This window comes from Dermacentor albipictus, chromosome 5 (genome assembly GCF_038994185.2).
Source record: "Dermacentor albipictus isolate Rhodes 1998 colony chromosome 5, USDA_Dalb.pri_finalv2, whole genome shotgun sequence".
NCBI lineage: Eukaryota > Metazoa > Arthropoda > Arachnida > Ixodida > Ixodidae > Dermacentor > Dermacentor albipictus.
In genome coordinates, this window is record NC_091825.1 from 111,315,406 (window position 1) to 111,334,056 (window position 18,651).

General features: G+C 46.8%; 1 protein-coding gene and 1 non-coding gene across 2 annotated transcripts in view; one reads left to right on the forward strand and one right to left on the reverse strand.

Annotated features, from left to right (window-relative positions):
• Positions 1-18,006, reverse strand: part of LOC135920245 (protein eva-1 homolog C-like) — a 671,604-nt gene extending 653,598 nt beyond the window's left edge. Inside the window, exon 1 of the mRNA XM_065454419.2 lies at positions 17,781-18,006. The gene's annotated coding sequence lies outside the window, so the exon portion shown is untranslated. The remainder of the gene's footprint in view (positions 1-17,780) is intronic.
• On the forward strand, positions 3,406-3,478 carry TRNAS-CGA (transfer RNA serine (anticodon CGA)). The gene has a single exon. It is a non-coding gene; the product is annotated as a tRNA-Ser (tRNA).
• Positions 18,007-18,651: the final 645 nt, after the last annotated feature.

Consider the following 18,651-nt stretch of genomic DNA (forward strand, 5'->3'; position numbering starts at 1 on the left):
ATATCGTCGAGCGCACCATTCCTTGAATAAAGTGAAGAGCTTCTTCCAAGCTTTCGGCTATAAGCTCACGTGAACAATCAACGCCAGTGGTTTCTTTCCACGGGTTTTTAAGATGATGCTTTAGCTCGGGCCCAACTCTAATGCCACCTATTCAAATGCATGTGACCCACAGAAACGATTTTCTGAAATAGTAACTGGGCCGATTTTAATAAAATTTGTTGTACTTCAGAAAAAAATGTTATATGCCAGCGACTGTTGGAAGCGGTATATCTGGAAGCGGAATATTGGTTGATGACGTAAAATGAGTAAAAAAAAACTTTCAACAATGGGTAACTTTGAAGAAGAAATGTACTAAATTAAAAAAAAAGTGTAGCCATACGCCAAAATAGACGTCGCATTTCTGTGAACGGTATCCGTTAGACCATACAAAGCGGAAAAATTTGATATGTCAACCTATACCTTACATGAATTTATGACATTGTTTACAGGGGTTTCGCACACCTTCTCCTCACACATTAGTGGCTTATTTGAGACCCATCAATAATGTTTAATTTTTTTTCCTCTTTAGAGGTACTATTAGATGCAAATCACCGAATCGCGATTTCGAGTTAGGGTTGTAAACTTCACAGTTCCGTTTTCTGAAAATGCGCGTGTTTTTCCAATCTTCCCTCAAGAATTGACGATGTAAATAAAAATTCTAAAATAACTGGGAACGTGATTTAAACATTTTGTTTTATATGCAACAAACCACATCAAATTTGGCACAGTGGTTACCGAGAAAAACGTTTTCTCCTTTCCCATGAATTTAGATGCGATTAGAGCTGCCGAGCTAAAGCCTCCTCTTAATCATCTTGATGGAAATGTACGCAGTTTTGCGCAATGTTCCGTAATGAATAGCACACTGATTGCACCACCAAGGTTGAACAACAATTTTAATGTCAACCGCCAACAAACAGCGCGAGCGATGAGCTGCCTTCAAAAAAATTAAATTATAGGGTTTTACATGCCAAAACCACTTTCTGATTATGAGGCACGCCGTAGTGGAGGATCCCGGAAATTTCGACCACCTGGGGATCTTTAACATGCACCTAAATCGAAATACACGGCTGTTTTCGCATTTCGCCCCCATCGAAATGCGGCCGCCATGGCCGGGATTCGATCTCGCGACCTCCGTGCTCAGCAGCCCAACACCATAGCCACTGAGCAACCACGGCGGGTGAGCTGCCTTCAAGGACGCCTACCTGCGGCAACAGATAGTGACTGTTGGTTTCCGCCTGCAGACATCCGGTGCATACATCCGCGGTTTTGGTGTTCTTTTGACCACGTTACTTTAACATTTTCAACCGCACCGACGAACGCAGTCGTAACCGATCAGCGCAAAGCACTTCAAGCTAAATGGGAGTTCGTGTCCAAGCAAAATGCTACAAGCCCGTGACTGTTCTTTTTTTTTTTTCAGCTGAGCTTCATGTCGTTGTCGTTCTCACTGACACGTAAAGAGATTATACAGGCATTCTCATCGTGCTTTCTTTTTGTGTCCTCTGGTGTTTTCGTTCATGCACGTTCGCCCTCGCTGTTTCTCTTTTGATTTCGTCTCACAGGCTCAGACAACCTGAAACTGGAATTGTACGGGAGTTTAAACCCAACGCTCGGTTGTATTAGGAACAGTTAGGACGCCTGGGACGCCACGTCTGCGAAACCTGCTTCGAGTTATATAAAGCAGGCAGGGCAAAAATGTTTGATTGCCCGCAGTCATTTGTTTCAGCAGCCAAAAAATACAATGTGTCCGTGTTTTTATTTTCCCTTTTACTCTTGAAACGAGTTCAATGCGTTGAGCGATTGCATAATGCCATCGTCCTTCTCTCTCTGCGGCTCGCTATGATGCCGTCTTTATCTTATTTCCTTTCCCATATTGATTTTTAAAAAATGAAATCCAAACAACGTGGGTGGAAACGCACGTTAATGCTAACTTCGTTTTCTCGGTCACTATAAAACGTGCTTTGACTATCCATGTAATAGCTTAGCACATATATAGCTGAAGTATGGTTAACAGTTTAAAATTGAAGAAAAGGTGATCTTGCGTAGAGAATTGTGGGTGATTCGTAGGCTTCGGTAAGAGACAGTCTGACGGAATGCCGCCAGTTTGCTTAACTTCTGCTCCAAAATTTTTCTGAGAAGCTGTATGATGTTTCGCACAAAGTTTTGTCTTTGAATACCAGAGTTCGAACTGCATTTGAAAAGTTGCTAGGTTGCTTTCCAACGCAGAGTGTAGAAATTGAAGATTACGAAGCTCTGCGAATCACGCTACATTATATATATATATATATATATATATATATATATATATATATATATATATATATATATATATATATATATATATATATATATATATATATATATATATATATATATACACAGTGAAAGCTCGTTAATTCGAACTTCAATAATTCGAATTTACGGATAATTCGAACTGTACGATTTGGTCCGGCCAAGCTCCACAGAAGTCTCTGTATAAAAAAGTCCGTTAATTCGAACGCGAGAAGGTTCCCTCACGGATAATTCGAACTACGCTCACCTGGCACACGGCCAGAGAAAAGCGCCTACTGCCTACACACAAGGCTGTATTGCCTCCGAAACGGAGAGAACGGCGAGAGAAGGCAAAATCGGAAAAAAATCTAACCGACGCGGGGTCAGCCAGAAGGCAGTGGCGGCTGCCGCCTCTCCGTTCTACGTAACCTCCAAGACTTCTTGCCCGTTGTAAATCTCGGAGGCTTTGCAAATCTTGTACAGCTGCTAATGTTGTGCGGAGATGGCACGGCAAGCGCCAAAACACAGCGAATCAAGTACGTCGCAGCTGCGCTTGCAATCAAGAGCCAACGAATCAGGGCCTTCGCCACCTTCACATGTTCGGCGTCTTTGTCTCGGCAGTCTTCACCGGTTGTGCACCTCTGTTTTCAGCTTAGGAGGTATCGGCCGTCGCGAATCATTGTGATAGTGTTAAGCCTCGGCTAACGTTCGTTTCGGTGGACATCGGCGGTGTGGCACAGTCGGACCCAGAGCTTCGACTTGAAGATGGCGTGTGCCGGCGGCACACGCCATCACTTTCTGACACGCCAAATTTCTGACATGCCCTACTGCTTCCAAATCGCAGTGTACTGTTGCTCTCCTTCACTTTCGTTAGTTCGAACTTTCGTTAATTCGAACTGAAGCGGCTTCCCCTTGCGGTTCGAATTAACGAGCTTTTACTGTATAGTAGTATATAGTAGTATCCTAGTAGAACCCTGGGAGTGTTAGCCAGCGCCACCACACACAGACCTTGGCGGCAGACGTGGAACGTCTTTTTTGCCGCAGGCGAAAGACTACTAGGACACATAAACACCCAAGAAAAGTGGATGGGAAAACGGCGCCGCGGTAGCTCAATTGGTAGAGCATCGCACGCGAAATGCGAAGGTTGTGGGTTCGGTTCCCACCTGCGGCAAGTTGTTTTTTCATCCACTTTAATTTCCATTACTTTATCGTTTCTTTATTTCATTTATTAAGCACAAGTAACTTCCGCTATGTTGTCCTTGGTGTCAGTGTTTGTTGGCTTCTTATGATATGACTAATAAAAATCGGGCCCCTCGGTTAACCCCCTTTCTTCTCGTTATATATATATATATATATATATATATATATATATATATATATATACAATTGTTTGCCTTTTACTGCGCTTTTTCGCATTAACATTGCTGAGAGGTGAACCTTTAATTTACACATACTGCCGTCAAACTGCGACGTCGCAGGAATGGGTACAGTAACAAGTACATACATACATACATATGAGAGATGATATAAAACTCATGTAAGTTGGCTACCATCATAAACGTACTGCGTACACATCACACATATAAAAGGTAAAGATACCGGAAGATTGCGATTCGGAAAGCATCATAGAAAAAACGAAACTTGCAGGTTGCATAACCACGTAGTTATGTTACGAACGCATCCTTTGAAAGCTGCCTCAAAGTGTGTTATACAGTTCTATTGTTGCTGGAAAAAAAGGAAAATTTACAACAGTTCAAATGCGATTTAAAAGGATCAATGTTCAGCGTCGCATATGATTGCAACCGCGCATCTGAAAATTTGCGCCGAAGCTAGTGGCGTCTCCTGATCTCGACACGTTCTGTAACTGTCCGCATTCCGAACAGATGGCGCAACGACCCCGGCTATGACGGATATCCAATTTTCCATCTTTGCAAGCGCTGTTTTGCTCTTCAAGGACGATGCGATTATTCCACAAGTTGCGGTCATCTTGCGTGCGTCCTCCCATGCTTCCCTGCATTACGTATTGTTGTTCACTTCCCCCTTTTCACAATGTATAAATACTTGTGTAATGGAGCCGCATTATAGCCAACCAGTTTAGAGCGGGAGAAGTGTTTGCATTAGCGGCAGTTCCACTACGAAGCAGCCCCGTTCAATAACATTCCTAGGACACAGTAAATTGCTTCAAGTTTCTGGCATTACACCTACGAATGGTTAAACGAGCCCGAACTAGAACAGAAAACCGCAAAGTCCAATTGTCTGTCCAACTGTCGAAAACAGCAACACCTTCAATTGGAAGATAACAGTTTGCGAAGGTAGGAAATTCGGATATTTGCCAGAACTGGCATAAAATCTTACGTTCCAACAATCGCCCGCACGTATGGTGTTGGTCCAAGAAAACGTGTTTTTCTGGTAAACCGGGCAGCTCAAGCTGCTAGTGTTCATTATAACAAATAGCTCGTTAGCTCGTTCCGGGTTCGTGGTTTGCTGCAACACACTCATCCTAATTCGACTGATACCGACACTGCCGCATACCACGCCAGGAGTTACAAGGACGAGGTTATATTTTAGCTCCTTCCCTTCACTCAACATAGAACAAAGAACTATGTATAATCTAGTTTTAATCAGTGCAGTGTTTCTTTCTTTTTTCTTGTCGGTAAGCGAAGAATGTTTTTTTTATTTATTTAGGAACAAATACCATGCCCATTTATCACACCTGGAAGAAGCTGCCTTTCTTATGTTCGGATCACTCGCGTCGCAAAGAATGGCAACAAAATTGCAGTGGAATGCTATGTGCATTAATAGTAGAGTGAAATGCTTCCCTAACGACGCCGGAACCAGCATTCACTTGTTCTTTGTTCAGTTTAGTTGCTCTCGTATGATGAGTTAGGTTCCACAGCGACGCTGTTCACGCAGACATCATTATCATCATCATATATCTCTCTCTCTAACACTGAAGGGCTGCCTTAAGGTACCGGTATTCCATTTATAATTTGCAGTATCATAATCAGGCGACGTTTTCTGAATCTTGCTTCGGTATACCGCCACACTGAAAACCTAGAAACGTGTCTGTGAAGAAAAAGAAGAGCTTTAAGGCACTGCAGTTGTTATGAAGAACTGCACGAGACTAGATATAACCCTTCAATTAAACGTACGGGACCTGTAAAAAGAAGAGCTGAATGCAAAGTCACACGGACTATGCGGAAAGAAACAATTAGAGAAGAGAAAAGGCATGGCCTCGGATGGCAGCGCCTTTTCAACTTCGCGCGCTGAGCTTAGGAGAAGTTGTCAGTGAAGACTAAATAACTGGCACGGACAACGTCGCTCCAGTGATAGGGGAGCTGGACTATTGTGTTGTTTCTTATTACGGCACCTCAATAAACTGTTAATTTCCTTTTCCAGAAGAATTGAATTGAATTCTGGGGTTTTACGTGCCAAAACCACGACTTGATTATGAGGCACACCGTAGTGGGGGGACTCCAGATTAAGTTGGACCATCAGGGGATCTTCAACATGACCCCAATGCACGGGACAGGAACCTTACCCAGAAGAAGGTAACCAGATGTTGTGTACTGAGTTTATCTAACGTTGCTTAATCACCGACTCGTAGAAAACCTGTTCGAATAAACATACGCGCACGCCACCCAGCTTTCGCACTTGGTCTTGTTGGTTTTATTTTAACCATAATTATTTTCTACAATAACTATGTTCCCGATTTTGTAGCCGTATACGTCTGTCCGGCTTCATGGCTAAATGTTTACATATGATCAGTGTGCTACATGATCCTAACGTCGGCAATTTACTATCAAGTATTCGTAAAGTAAAAATAAATGCGCCCGCTTTAAGAGACGCTTCGCTTTTTTTTTAATTCGCCGTAACATGAGCCGTAAGGGCTGTTTTCTTGTCTGCATTCATACCACCATTCTTCTACAGAGAGACCACGGCAGCAAGCCAAGACGCGCTCTTGGCGGTGAACCACCGTAACTTTCGGCCTAACGTATCCTTGCGGGAGAAACAGCTGGACAAGCTGCGGGAGCTTTCTGGCAGGCTTTCACTCCGCTGACTGTGTTTCTGCTTAAGTGCTGACTTGAGCATAAGCAATCCAGTAAGCTAGCAGATCTGTAGTTTTTCACTTATTACTTTTTTTTCGCAAGTCCAGTAAGCTTTCGAAAGTCCGAAGACTCCCTGGGGTTATCATACATGTTTTATGTGGCAATACATTTTTTTCCCTTTTCTGTGTGATTGTACGTTGAAGTCTTACGCCACGGTGTGTGCTCTTGTTTGTTCTACAAAGAGAAAATAAAGAAAGCAAACGCACTGACTCTGACCGCCGTTAATGGGGCGTTCTGCAGTTTGTGAGAGTGGGGAGCTTTGAAGCGCGAAAAAAACTAGCTAAACCCCACAAAGCCGTAAAAGAGGGCGTGAAATTTGGCCGCACAAAGGCATAGAAGCAGCAGCCACTGGCTTTGGCCGCGTCGCCAACCACGCGCGAACTTCAGAAGTCATTCGAAAATCCCGCTCTCCGGAGTTGTTTTTGTAGTCATCGTCGTCGTCATTGTTGTTGTTTTTGTCGTTGTCGTCGTCGTCGTAGTTGTTATCGTTGTTGTTGTTGTAGTCGTCGTCGTCGTCGTCGAAGGCGAGGAACAGCGGCATTTGCCGGGCCAATATGCGTAGCGTGTACCAGCGAAGTTTCGAGTATAATCACCGTCATAGCGATGAAACCGGCCGCCGAAGAACAAATGCGATCGATTTGCGAAGCATTTGTCTGTGCATCCCTCGCTTCTCTTGCTCCTTTTCAGCTGCGTTGCGTATTTTCTGCCTTGAAATTTTAGGAAGCATTCACTGTTCTTCTTCTTTTATTCTTCGTGTGGTTATGCTGTGCTTACAGAAGTGCATGGAGTTTAACTTTCGAGTTCCACGCCTCTTGGTTCGTGTTATTTACCCTAGCCGGGATGTCTTTTGATGCAGGTCCTTAGGTGCAAGCCTGAGATGCATGATACATTACAGTTCCCACTTAGATTCGCTGTGAAACGAGAGAAGAAAAAAAAAGCAGAAAATTTATATATGAATAAACGAATGTTATCGTTTTATTTTATTTCACATTATTTATATTGTATTTGTAATTACAAGATGATATTTTTAATGGAGGACAGAAACCTCTCCGGCTTGCCTCAGTTTCTAGAATGATGTTTTGATTAGGCAACCTGAAGCGGAATAAGAATACACTGTCTAGGTGTAGGTTAACATGAATACTTCAAAAATGCTTTATTTATGCATGCATTTAGCAGCGAACATTGCTGCAGGCGACGAAACCAGCCATTGGTGCCGCTGACCAAACGATGGAATTTTTTTTAATTTGTGTTTATTAAACTGAATAGCTAATTGGAGGGAACAGAGGGCACTCGATTTTGTATTTACTAAATTTGGGATTTAAAACAATCAAATAAAATTGAAGTGAAGACAAAACTAGTTGCTGCTGGGACTGGTACCGCATCCCCCTTCCCAGCTGTTTGTCCACTCTAACTGCTACGGCATGTATATCTATATGAGGTGCAATAACAAGCGTCGTCTTCAGAAGTGAGTCAGGTAAAAACATTCAAGAAAAATATCCTACTTTTTAAAACTACGGTGAGAGCAGAATTACCGGTACGTCATTGCAAACAGCCCTTTTAATAAAGCACACAATGCAAAGTGAGGAATTGATTTTTTTTTTTTTTTGGCCACTGTGTAGTCTCCGTGTTTCCAGTAACGTTCTGACACCAGAACAGTAAGCCAAAAGAAAAAGCTCTCATACACCCTCCCTCCCTTTCTTTCCCTCCTCCTGTATATTGTCCCTTGAGCAGAGAGGCGGGTGGGGTGAGGCGGAAGAAGTGAGCCCCTAACCGTAGATACAAATTCTGCGCAACCACATGAAAACTTGCCAGGGCCAAAAGACACGGTTAAGGAAGTCGCCTGTGCCAGACAGACCACCCCTATAACCCACCCCCTTCTCTGCTTTGTCTAGCAAGACAAATTTCTTTCTCGCTATAGCATTGTTCGAGTAGGCTTATTGGACTATGGGCGCCGCACGTGCGTAATTTACATCACAATGGAGGGCCCGCGGTGCCGTAGACACCCCACGCTAAAGTGCCTGTCGCCTCATAAGCAACGCTTCAATTAAGAATCTAGAAAACATCTTAGAGCAAAGAAATATGATGGGCGCCGGTCTTAATTGCTTGGTATTGTTCTTAGGAGAATGCAATGAAACGAATTTTAGTTCTGTTCGCTTCACAACACACACACACACAGAAAGAGAGAGAGAGAGAGTGTGTGTGTCTCTAAACAACTGATATATAGTCAGATTCTTCGCTGTCAGAGCGCAGTTGGCTTCCCGTTTAGGTGCTCTGTTCAGTAATCTGGATTCGTCATTTTTTGTTACGTGGGCCACCAGCGGAGGTAGCCTGGGCAGCCGTCAGGCGAAGTACGACTTGGTTTAATTTGTGCTTCGCTTTTTAATTGAATCATGCTGTGTACAGGGCACACTTCTGAAATTAGGCACCACAATGTACGTAACCAACTTCTTTACTTTCACTTCCTTTAATTTAATTTCTTTCTCTTTAAATGTATTTTGCAGTTAGATCTCATAAGTATACTTGCGGCTGCCCATGTCTTCTGTAACATGGTCGAAAGTTGTAATCATGTCGTAACAGTGAGAAAAGTTGCTGGGAGATGAGAAAACTTTATTAAATTTCGGTTCTGCGGTGCACGAGCCAACATGCCATGGTCGTGCAGCCGAGAGATTTGACATTAAATCTGTCTTGTTTACACGCGACATAAAATAATTCTGCGCATGTCATTTTACTCTTTCAATGAAAAAGACTTGTCTGAAACTCAAACGAAAAGTGACCATAATATCCAATGGAATTTACATCAACAGTGAGCATTTGTAGGGTTTCTACCGAGCCAACTCGATGTTTCTTATACTACACTATTCAATTTCTCTTCTTTGTCACCCGTCTCGCAGATACGCTTCAGTGAATGGATACTTCCTGTAGACGAAGGAAAAAAAATGAAGCTGTTGTCGTTTTTCTTGTAATTCATTTGTGCGTGAAGAACAGCGAACTTAACGCCAACGCATTCGTAGTAACGATAAGAGATCCTTGCGCTCAATACACCTTTTCCATTGCTTATCGTCCTACCTCCACGCGCTAGTATACATTAAGCTATACCAACGATGAGCATAAACAAACACAAATACAAAAAGAAATGACAAAGTATATAGATATGAATATTTTGCGCGTACCAAATGGCTGCTTTCACCAAATCAGTTGCACTGAAGTTCGCAATACTTGTGGACTTTGCGCGCTAAACACAGCGGAACTAACTGCGTCGCATGACCTTTAGTTCCCTTATAGAGACGAGGCAGTTCTGCAACATTGATAGTAGCACACAATAAACGCTTACAAAAGTGGGCATCTACAGCAGAGCAAAAACGAAAATTAAGAAGGCCACGAAACGTACTTCTTCTGTTAAATATCTCCAATCGCCGGTGACACTCGATATCTTTGAGACAAGTATGAGCCTGTAATTTGTGCCAGACAGCCTACGTATGCACGACGCGGAAATGATAATTTCGCATAGATTAAGCACTGCACTCAGTCAAACGCTACGCTGTGCATTTGTCACGCACCATAACCTTAGTATGATGGATTAGAACTATGCTACTAGTTTCCCTTATATTTTCTTACTTAGTTTAATTCTACCTATTATATGCAGGAAACGCTTCAGCACTTGCTTTCGAAGTGCCCCAACTTTTATCAGTTGTCGATGTGTACTGCTGAGCAAATTCCAGCAGTTTAAACTTTCTTAAGGAGCGCACGGCCATTTTTATTTCCTGCAGGTCATGATTCAACTCAAGATCGAGGCACGAAGTCTGCTCGGATTATATTCAAGTACCACAGAACTTGAGTCTCGTCTGTTGTCCTACTCCCTGTGCCATGCGACTATTTCACTTTTTACAGTGAAGCTGTATATGGCTAGTTGCCAGCGGATCGATGGCTGTAGACTAAAAACCGCGGACCGATCCCGAAGGTAGTGCAACACCGGGCCGACCCGCGATCTATATCATGGCTCCAAATACTCTTTTCTTCCTCTTGTTTCTCTCCTGTTCAATCGGGTGGGCGCAGTGTCCATTTCAGGAGACAATTCCTAATCTGCATCTATTTCCATCTGTGCACGTTTGATGTTTATATGTTTGCACTATATTATTGTATTAAAATTATTAGTAATGTATTTATTATGTTATACCTGCATCAAACGCTCTTTGTGTGAAGCGATGTAAATATTTTTATTATCCTAGTTCCTTCACTGTGATTATTGCTGCGACTGCTTTTTTTTTTTCCACTTTCGGTGGCCCCCAGCATTTCAGAAGAAAATGACATAAAATACGTCGAAAAATTGAGCGAGTTCAAGATTTTCTCGTAAAAGATCCTTGTCGATGTATCGCAAGGTTGTAGGTGGCGCTGCAATCCACCGATTTAGTTAACCCAAATGAATACGGTCGAGTAGTACAAGGTTGAGGAGCTTGAGGAAAAGGCACAAGTTGCAGTAACGGATAAGAAGTTGGACGTTAGTGTAGCTCCTTAAGTGAACATGGCTACTACAGCCATGTTCCCACTACAGCCCACTACAGCCCCAATTGAGGACGCAGACCTAATGAAACGCGTAGAGCAACACGTTGAACGCGCGGTCAAGGCGGCCATGGACGCCATCCTTCCTGCGATTTTTGAACGCTTCCAGCAGTTAGAGAACCGCATGACGGCACTCGAACAGAACCACAACACGCTAGCCGCACAGGTCGCACAAATCGCACAATACATCCCAAAATTAGCGCCCGTCCAGCCGGAGCAGACTCTCCCTCACCCCGCGGTCGTTCCTCAGGTGGCACCCGTCAGCGCAGCGGCGGTCCTCCGCCCATCCCGCCTGGACCTGGCCGTCCACACACTCCCCAACATTCAACATGGCTGTAACAACCAATAGCACCTATCACGTTTGGCAGTGGAACTGCCGCGGATTCAAAAAGAAGAAGGCCAACCTTCACCAGCATGTTAATAACACGGCACAGCAAGAATCATACAAACCTGATATCATAGCGCTACAAGAAGTCAACATGGAAGCCGGCCTCTCCTCTTACCGGGCTTTCCATTGCCGTAACAACTCCAAGAAAGTCACTACGCTCGTTCGCCGAGAACAGGTGACGGCGATCCACGACATCGAAACTTCTCCCCCCTCAGGCATCCCGCACGTTTTCGTGGAGATCATCCCAACGCGCACGTCAGATCCCAGCCTATTCATCCTCAACGTATACGTCGCCCCGCATGCAGACCCGAAGCTCGATGCGATTTTTCGCTCGGCCCTCAAAGTCAGCCGCGACTGCCCCCTGCTCATCGTTGGGGACTTCAACGCCGGTCATACTCTGTGGGGATACCTGGGCGACACCCGCAAGGGTAGACATCTAGCAGAAGCCGCGCAAGAGCTGGGCCTCACGCTAATCAACGATACTACCACCCGCACCAGAATCGGCAGCCGAGGTCAGGTAGACACTAACCCTGACCTGACGTTCGTCGTCCACTCGCAAGACTACGCATGGACGAACACCGGCGAAACTCTGGGAAGCGACCACTGCATCCTTCACACGGAAATCTATGCACGCGGCAAGCGTCGGCGGAAGCATCGCTTCTCGGTTACTAACTGGGACAAATTCCGCGAGTCCAGAAGAACGCGAGCCAATGAGGGGTCCATCGCCAATATCTCATCCTGGACGAGCCAACTACTGGCCGACGTGGAAGAGCATACGGAACATCTTGACCCGGAGGACGCCCCGGAAACCACCAACGTCGACAGCAGGCTGCTCCACATGTGGCAGGCAAGATCGAGCATGCTCCAGCGTTGGCAACAGCAGGGGAAAGATAACCAAGCCCTAAAAGAAAGAATCACTAGACTCGACGCAGAGATCTCCGATCACGCGACCGAGGTCACCCGGCAGCAATGGTACCAAATATGTGATCGCATGAGGGGACGCCTCAGCTCAGCCCGGACGTGGCACCTCCTACGCCACCTCCTGGATCCGGACACCACCAGGGTCGAAGGCAGAAGAAACATGGCCAAGTTAATCCACAGGCATGCTCAGGACCCGGGGACGTTCCTGGCAGCGATGCGAGACAAGTACATCGGCCCGCAACTCAAGACACCGTTACCTGCGGCCTACCAGGGCCGGCCGAACGCGCACATAGACGAAGACATTACGTTCGCTGAGGTGTCGGCAGCCGCCTACAAGCTGCGGACGAACTCGGCGCCGGGTGCGGACCGCGTTACCAACAAGATGCTACGCAACCTGGACGAGGCCGCAATGGAGAAGCTCACAGAGTTCATGAACGAATGCTGGAGGACGGGCGCCATCCCGGAAGAGTGGAAGACGTCAACGATCGTCTTTATACCAAAACCAGGCAAACCACTCAATGCGGACAACCTCAGGCCGATTTCACTGACATCATGCGTCGGCAAACTGATGGAGCACGTGGTCCTAGACCGTCTCAATGAACACGTAGAAGATGGGGACGAGTTACCCCACTCTATGTTTGGTTTCAGGCCACACCTGTCCTCCCAAGATGTGCTCCTTCAGGTAAAAAGGCAGGTGATGCAACCCGAAAGTCCGGCGGACGCTCGCCGATTCCGGTGCCTCCTGGGCCTCGACCTGAAGAAGGCCTTCGACAATGTCGCCCACGCAGCGGTGCTCGAGGGCCTGACCCAACTGGGTGTCGGAAACCGAGCGTACCAATACGTCCGAGACTTTCTCACCGACCGGAAGTGCCGGATCAAAGTCGGCGAACATGAAACTGAATTTATAGAGCTGGGGAGCCGAGGCACGCCGCAGGGATCAGTCATCTCCCCTTTTCTCTTTAACGCGGCGATGCGCGGGCTCCCGGAACAGCTGTGCTCTATCCCTGGGCTTCATCACAGCCTTTACGCTGACGACGTGACGTTATGGGCAGCGGCGGATGATCCACAAGCTCTTCAAGAGATCATGCAACGCGGCATCGACGTCGTACAAGCTTATGCGGAGTCAAGGGGCCTGGCGTGCTCACCGGAAAAATCCGAATACCTCCTGATCAAGCCCAGCAGGAGTAGCTGTCCCAGGGGATTACCACGGAGAAGGCGCTTCCTTGAGCTTAAAGTCGGAGAACTTATCATCCCGGAGCGCCCCAGTATCAAAATATTGGGGCTAGACTTTCAGAACACGCTGCGCTGCGGGCTCATGTTAAAGAAACTCCAGAGGGCGACCAACTACACACTACAGCTCATTCGCCGGGTGGCTAATCGGCACCACGGCATGGGCGAGGGCGATCTGCTTCGACTTGTGCAGGCATACATAACCAGCAGAACCATGTACTCGACACCATATGTCAAACTCACAGTCACAGATTTAGCCAAATTAAACACCATGATCCGACGAAGCACAAAGGCAGCCTTGGGCCTTCCGGACCACGCGGCCCCCGCAAGGCTAGAGGCCTTAGGCATGCATAACACGATCGAGGAGCTCTTGGACGCTCACCACACAGCCCAAGTCCGTCGTCTCTCGCTAACCCCGGCTGGCCGCACAGTCCTCCGGAAGCTCAGTGTCGAGGCTATCCCCGAAATTACAGAGTACGTTACGATTCCGCGAAAGGTGAGGGGGCATATTTATGCCCCACCTCTACCCCGCAACATGGACCCCGAGTTCCATCAGGGCCGTCGGCAGGCCCGTAGTGAAGCCATTTGGCGACGCTATGGCTCGCAAGATGGAGTGGTCTACACAGACGCAGCCAGACACCCTCGCGGCGACCTCATGACTGCGGTGGTAGCTGATCACAACGGAGGACTGCTGGAACATACAACAATCACGGCTGGCCGAGTGGTGGAAGCGGAGGAAACCGCGATTGCCATGGCCATGCATGCGGACGCAAATACCGTCATCAGCGACAGCAAGCAGGCCATCGGCAATTTCGTCCGTGGTAGAATTTGCAAACAGGCGTACCATGTCCTCACACGACGTCCCCTAAGCGGCTTGAAAACCCTCGTGTGGACCCCCGCTCACGCGGCTGTGCCCGGCAACGCGTCGGCTCACAGTTTGGCTCGAGATCTCGCGCGCCGAGCCTCGTCCGCGGATGCGGACGGCGTGAATGAGGAAGAGACACACGAGGAATTCTGCGAGACTTATTATGAAATAGCCCATCGGTATCGCTTGAGGCGTCGCGCGCTCCCACCACCAGCCAAGCAACTCGACAAAACGCAAGCGGTCGCGTTTCGGCGTCTTCAGACAAATACATACCCACACCCAAAATACATAAACAAAATCACAGGGGGCAGGGAAAGCGACAAATGTAGGCTCTGTTCAGAAACAGGAACACTCACACACATAATGTGGGAATGCACCTCGCTCCCGTTCTCTCATCCCCCCGTCAGCAGCGAGACTGACTGGACAGCCTGGCTCAGTTCCGGGGACGTCGACCGACAATTGGAACTGGTGGACTGGGCGGAAAAGGCCAAGCAGGCCCAGGGCCTTACTTGAGCCCTAACGCTCAGCCACGTCCCTCTTTACCCTTCCCCCTTTCAATAAAGTTTATCACCACCACCACCATGGCTATGAATTAAAATGGAAAGGCAACCATTACTATATAGCCCAATGAAGACCTAATTACTTGTACTAAGCTTGTTGTTTGATTGAACAAAGCACGATTGGTGCTCGGTTAGAGCCAGTTGCAATTTTTCTGCTACTTTGAACTTGATTTCGGTCGAGTGTTCCGTAAACACTTGAATGCTGCACGGAAGAGCTCTTGCGAAAGCGATATTGAAACAGTTCTATTTTAGACATGTAAGGTCTCTTCATAAGTAGCTTACCTGGAAGAAGTGTTGCCGCAAGCTGAGTAGATTGTCTATTTTCATTTAGAGGCTGCTCCTATGAACAACTACCACGCTAGCGTGCAGCAGGAACCATTGTAATGGACCTTTGATCAGTGCTAGGAGAGCAGCGCTAGGAAGTGGTTAATCGCAATTTGCGGTCCAGAACGAGGGACATGAAAGCTGACGACTTCTCTCGGAACGTTTGCTTTATATGTACGCGAGAAGCTGTAACAACGCTTTCCGAGCGTGGTCGAGCGTCTACGGATGTCCTTTAGAACGTACAATTCACCCACTTTACCAAACACATTAACTAGCTACCAACCACTGTAGTTAATACTGAAGATGCTGACTGCTGATATTGCGTGCCGTGATGCTATGTTGAATCAATAAGGCTACGCTTGACACGTCTGTACGAATACTTGGTCCTTTGAAAGCAATTTGTGGGTCGATGCTGCACGCATTGCGCGGTTGGCTGTTCCAACCTTCCGTCTTATGACATGACCGCGACAGTATAACGTTTACATGAACGCAACAGTATAACGTATCACATTTGTTAAAGCATCACGATAATGCTAGGCGACAACGTTTACATGCATGCGACTCATTCGCCTTCATCGCATAAAAGCTAGAAGCTGCATTCCGCCAGTGAGGGTGGAGGAAGGGGGGAGCAGAGAACACGGTGGCAGTTATCTTATTTTTCTTCTCGCCCTCTATGCGATACGCCACCGTTTGCATGCACCGCGTGAGATGACTTGCTCCCCTCTCGAACTACCTTTTCCTGTCGCTTTACTTCGATTCTCCTTCCTAGCGCGCTACTGCCGTTTGCATAGATGCGATGTGCAATAGAAATTGGATGCGACGGCGCCACTAGTGCTCGTGCAACGTCACTTTAGACAAAACCCAACTTTTGTTAAAGTTGGGAACGTAGAAGTTGAGAATGTAAAACTTGGAAAAGCGATACGTACACTTGCCAAATCCAGGGACGTTCCCGCGATTCCGAGCTCGCAGACGACGGTTACCCGTCTTGGTGCCGCCAGAAACTATATAGATGACTGAACTCGACCATAACGACAGATAATGACCACCATAGCCATAATTCAAGTGGTTAGCTGGGCTATCACGTCAGTGCAGCTGTGGCGTAGATAATGGCCCGTTTTGGCCCGAGATGCGTCAAACGAGTGGTTTTCAGTTAGTGTGGCCGCGGCATTAGCAGAATGCAGGGACCTCTTATGTCCATTGGACATTGGAATTGCCCTGGTGACAACACGAGGCAGCGCCAGCGGTGCTCTCCCGTCGGTTACCGGAATTGAAGTGATATATCACAAACAAAAAAGCGCTGCTGACGTAATACTTTTCAAAGCCTAGTGGGCTTGTCAGTGCGGTCTCTTTTGTAGTGTTTATATTGACGCTTTTCTGAACTTGTTCTAAATGACACCACAGCGATGCAGGGAAATTACGTCATGGTCACATTAGAATTCGACATTGAAGGCCGATTACCGGCCCCAACAAACTAGTAAAAAGCAAGTTTTCGTAGTAAAACAACAGAGCTCTTTCTTTCTGGTTGTTTCTTTGTCGTGCGTCATAACTTTATAAATGTTGTAGTCAGACTTTCCAGCAGGTGGTAACCGTTACTAAAAAAAATAACGGGCGTGCAAAGCCTTGAGCTGCAGCACCCTATTAATTCATCATCCAATCAATCAAAATTAGGCACGAGTGATAGCTGAACTTCCAGCTTTTTATTAGCGCCAAGTAACAACAGAGAATGACTAACTTCACCCGCAGCATTCGTAATCATTCTTGTGTCACAGCTTGTAAATGTTACATACAGAACAGATGTGAGTGCGGAGAAGCGCCAGCCAGCAAAATCAGCGTGTTATTATTTCGCCTGTATCATGGCACACGCAGCATACAGCAGTGGCTATGCCAGCACAAGAAGAAAAATGAAAACATGCTGAAACGAATCCTCAGACACATCCATGTAGACAAAAAAGCATTGTAACTCAACTAATATATACACTAGCTGTTGTCTGGACATACGCAGTCAAGACTAAAAACAAAGTGAAGGACATGGTATTGTTCTGACTAACTAGCGTTCCACAAATAGCATACAGATGGTGCACGAAATGCAATTAGCAAAACACGAATGTGGAAGTGAAACTACCTTTTGGCGTTTGTTTATACCTGAATAACAACTGCGTTTACTGTTTCAAACTTTTCAAAGTGTTGAACTAGTGACATACAGGTGGTAAAAACCCAGAGCAATCACCAAAGCGACAGAAGGTGCGCAAAAAGATTTGAGCGCACGTTAAGTAATCCCAGGAAGCCGATAGCATCACAAAGCCTTCTATTGCGGTATCTCTAATTCTTCCGCGACGTCAAACATAACCAGTCAGTCAATAGAGCAAATAAATCATATCTGCGCAAAATAAATCAGATGACAGTAAGAAGCACAACTCTGCAGGAACACAGAACAGACAATAACATGTGAAACACCAGATTTTGCACCAAGAACTGTGGCTCAATATCGGAATTTATGCTGTCGAGTGAAATGTGCTTACCTGTCGCTTTGGGGAAACGAAAGAACCTAGCGGTACTCCTTTGCCGCCCCGAGTTTAGACACCACAGACCAGCGCCAGGAATGTGATGGCCCGACTTCGGTATCCTGTCTGATGCAACGTTTCATACGTCTTCCGTTTTTCCAAAGGCCTTGTAAACCTTCTCGGCTTCACATTTTCGCATCTTCATGATTTGTACCGAGTAGGGCCACGCCAGCCTACGGCACACGTATCACGAAACTGGCGATCGAGGGTGGCAAGCCGACGGGAGAAGATAAGCGATAAGCGCTACATGAAGACCGGCAACCTGTATCAGCGACCTTCTTCGCCGCCAGTTCGGCCACGCAAAAGAAGAAAAAGACCGGTATGGGTATGGGTATGGGGTATGGGGTGTATTACGTTCAATACACTAATGGTATCTTCGACTGGTCGCCTGTATGCCCCGAAGCAGAGTCGAGTAGATCGGGCGTTTCCCGAGCTCAAAGGTAGAGGACAAGCGCGCAAGCCGAACGTGTGACTCGCTCTCGAAGGATGAAATTGCCGATGCGAAACCACGTGACTACTGCCAACGTCCGTTGATTCGCCTATCCAAAGCTCCCGGCGCTGCCAGAAAAACCGGCGGACGTGCCGGCGGGACGAGCGTTCGTCGAGACGCCAGCATGCAGTGGCCTAGGTTGCCAAGGTTACGGTGGGCCATCGCCAACAGCAGCGACGCGGCGCTGCGATAACGTTTCAATCTCGATGACTGCTCCGACGACAGGGATCGGAGCGCCTCAGAGCGCTCCAAGATGGAGGAGAGCAATCAAGAAGAACCAGCCGAACGCAGGGCGCGCTCCCTCTTTCAACCAGCCGAAGACAACGCCGCTCGCGAGGG